The sequence below is a fragment of the Parambassis ranga genome, unplaced genomic scaffold (assembly GCF_900634625.1).
Source record: "Parambassis ranga unplaced genomic scaffold, fParRan2.1 scaffold_47_arrow_ctg1, whole genome shotgun sequence".
In the NCBI taxonomy this organism is placed as follows: domain Eukaryota; kingdom Metazoa; phylum Chordata; class Actinopteri; family Ambassidae; genus Parambassis; species Parambassis ranga.
This window is the reverse complement of record NW_021144805.1, coordinates 458,021-462,046: the sequence shown is the minus strand read 5'-3', so window position 1 is coordinate 462,046 and position 4,026 is coordinate 458,021.

Here is a 4,026-nt window from a genome sequence, read left to right as displayed (position 1 = left end):
GGAAGGGGGCCTGAAGGTTGACACAAAAGCCCGGCCAAACACCTTCATGCTGTTGGTGTTGACACAGTGCACCACATCCCCAGAGTAGGTCAAAAGAGACGATGGTCTGCTAGTGACTGCCGCAGCTGCCCGATCCTGATTCCATCTGTTTAGGCCTTCTAGGAGGTACAGCTGGAAATTCAGTGCATTTGCACTAGTACCTAGGAATACCAATTATGCTATCTTTTTGCCTACCTCATGATTACCAATGTTCTGTATTTTGATGCACTTTACATGTACACTGTGGCAATGCTTAATAAAACAAAATTTAAAAAAAAATATCTGTTTTTAGCTTTTTACATAGGAAAGACACCAACCTGGAATGAACCTGTTCAGGTGGCAATGAAAAGATTCCAGGGATGTGGACCCTCTGGCACAGCGATACCTGGTCAAGACCACACCGCCCTTTGTGGTGGTGCCTGTCTCTGTGTAGAGCTGCATCCCAGGAACATCCTGGATGCACTTCACATGGCGCTTTTGCACACACCAGATATGCTCCATGCGCACCTGGTCCAGTAGTGGCACGCCCATGAGATCCCGCCCCTTTGCGCCTCCTAGCTCCTGCAGCAGCCGCTCAATAAGCCCGATGGTAACTTCCTCACTGCGTGTCCTCCTGCGGCAGTACTGGCTTAGCTCTTTCTTACTGATCCTGGCATCCACCTGGGCATCAGTAAGAAGTAGTCCACTCTCCTGGTGAAGCTGCCCTCTCTTTGCCTGCCGCAACAGAGTGAGGTCACCTGCATCCCACTCAAAAATGCAAGCTGATAAGCAGCCCATGAAGGTTGGGTAGAGGGGATGGGCGTCTGTTGTACAGCCAACAGCCAGCCTCCTCATAAAATGCCAAATGTCCAGCCGTATGTGGAGGTCTGGCCACCCCCCAAACCTACTCTGTAGCTTGCTCGTCCCCTCATTCACACAGCAACCACAGTCCACATAAAGTAACACAGGGGGTGCTACTGCTGCCTGGGAATAGCGGGCCATCACACCAGCTACCATCCTGTCCAGGCCTGGACCCTCCTGCACGGTTAGCACACTGTTAAGTATTTGGCCAACTTCATTTCCAATGGAGGTCAACCAGAGACCGGTTCCCCTGCCATAGCCAGCCAGCTTTTTTGTGATCTGAAATTTGACAACAGTAATGTTGAAAATTCAGCAATTTGTACAAACATGTATATGAAATAAGTAATCTGAACTTTTAGTTATTTTACTTCAAAATGTTTTGATAGACCAAATTTGAAGAATATCACATTACATGGGTTACATGTCTATCAGCTACAGATTATTACCTTTTTGGTTGAATCCATTTTTAATATGGAGCCAAACGTTGAAGTGATGCTGGCCTTGATGTGGTCCAGGCGAGAGAGGATGTCCCTGCCATACACGGACAGCAACCAGCGACTGCTTGGCACATCAATGGGATCTGGGGGCTCCTGGCACACCACAGGGAAGAGGCTTGGCCGATCCACAAAATCAGCACACTCACCCAGATAATGTGCCAACCTGGACAACCATTCCTCCCCATGATTCTCTTTGAGCTGTTTGACCACGCGTGCTGGACTGTTGCCAAGAGTGCGGTCACGCAACAGCCGAATCACACGGATGTCACAGGAATACCTGAAAATGCATATTATTGCTGTGGTTAATTACACATTAATAAAAAAGTAATTTAGGTACTTTAAGTCTTGTGGGGACTGTGTCTTTGTGTGTGTGTGTGTGTGTGTGTGTGCTTGAGAGATGTGTGTGTCCCATACACACGAGTGTAATTACCATAATAGCAACAAAAGTGTCATAGTGGGGGATTGTATGTGGCTGTATATTAGGGCTATACATGTGTAAGTGTCATAGTGATGGGCTGGGGGCTTATGTGAGCATATGTGTCACCATCTTTGAATACTGTTGTACTCACTTGCAGGTCAGGATCAGCCGGAACATCTTCTGATGTGGCACATCTAACTGGTTCCGGACAGTCTGGCTGGTCGACAGGTAATTTAGAGAACACACAGTGCACCTGAGTGTCTCTGTTATCAACAGGTAATACCTGTCAATGTCCAGGACCTTACGAGCCCGTTTATGGACACCGGCCCCTGTCAGCTGCTTCCCACAGCGAGGACAGTTCACCCTCACCTTCCACAGGTGGTATGGCATCCAGACCATCAGCCGATGGGTGAAGAAGCGGTCTGGTGTTGGGGCTTGATGGTAGATTAAGGCTGGGACAGGAGGCTCATACCACAGCTTTAAATCTGGCCTCAGTTTACCAGAGTGAAAAAGGGTGCTGGAAATCCACCTCTGGTCCTGGACAGGGATGGTTTTCTTCATTTCTCCTGGCAACCAAAATGAAGCTGGAGCTCCAGCAGAAGCTGACTGAAGCCCTTCTGACTCGGTCTATTTAAAAGGCAACCACAAAATATTAAGATAAGCTACAGAAGGTACTACCGAACCAATGAATAAAAACTGTTGTACTTACAAGGGGTACTGCCATGGTGGTGTTCACAGCAGGGCCGAGACTCCTTTTGGTAGACGTGCTCACAGAGGATGGAGAGGGACAGGTGGCCCTCATAGAGGAAGGAGTGGGACAGGTAGACCTCACAGGAGAGGGAGCGGTAGACCTCACAGAGGATGGAGAGGGACAGGTAGACCTCACAGAGGATGGAGAGGGACAGGTAGACCTCACAGAGGATGGAGAGGGACAGGTAGACCTCACAGAGGATGGAGAGGGACAGGTAGACCTCACAGAGGATGGAGAGGGACAGGTAGACCTCACAGAGGATGGAGAGGGAGAGGTAGACCTCACAGAGGATGGAGAGGGGCTGGGTGTCTTCCTAGTCACTAAGTTGGGCTTTAATTCAGCAGAGTGCACCCCACCAAAACGTGATTTAGTGAACTGAAGAGAAAAAATGTTCATTTTAATGATGGAACAAATTAAAAATACCAATACAAAAGCATTCATATTCACCATTGCCAAACTTGGAGGGGGCCGCAGGAATGACCGTGGGGCAGCAGCTGTTGTACCAGGGTCTGAGGAGGAGGCCATAGACTGCTGGGCTGCAGCAGGGGACTGAGTGGCAGGCTGGTACAGCAATATGATAGGACACGTGATGTAACAGACACAGCATTGCAGTAGACATGTTACACAGGATTAATCAGAAAGCAATCTCACCTTAGTAGTGTGGAATCCACAGTTACAGGCCACAGACTCTCCAAAGAGACTGGTCTGCCCACGGACCTGCATGGGGCATTTCTCAATCTAAAGGATTGGAAATCACATCATCATTTAACCTCAATAATCTTGTAGTTTATTCTATTGTGTTATTTTCATAAAGAGTATTTTTGATGTTTTCTGTGTGTATTGGAAGTAATTGTCACGCATCACATCTGGGAGACAGTTAACAATAGGCAGGATAAGCAACACCTCCTCAACCACTAGGGGTAGGAAATAGGCCCAGGTTTCTAGACGCTTTGTGACAGCATAACAAAGGAATGTATATTGGCTTGATCAATGGGGGTAGACAACAAAAGGTTAGCATATGGTGATCAAGGCAGATTCTTCATCCATTTACCACATTACCTTCTCATAGAGGTCATGCCACTTCCGCTGCCTAGGAGCTGGCCGGTTGCCTCCAGCAGGCCAAACACCCGTCCTGGCATATGTCCTAAGCCTGGCCATCCACTCATTGTCTCCGATAGCCTTGTGGCTCTTGGGCTTAGTACTCATCTAAAGACAACAAGGTCATGGACAACAATAAAAAAAAACACTGAGCATGCAATAATGAACAACAAGCTGTGACACTGCTGCAATAAATAAACACTTAATATGCCACTACATGTTACACTACGTACGTGTAATATAAAGAACACATGATCCTGGTTTTTCATTCAAAAACGTCAGAAAAACGTGACTAGCGGTACGCTATTCAGCGAGCATTAGCGATTGTTAGCTATTCTGACAGAAGTTGGTGTTGTACAGCGAAAAGTAATATGCTTCACAAC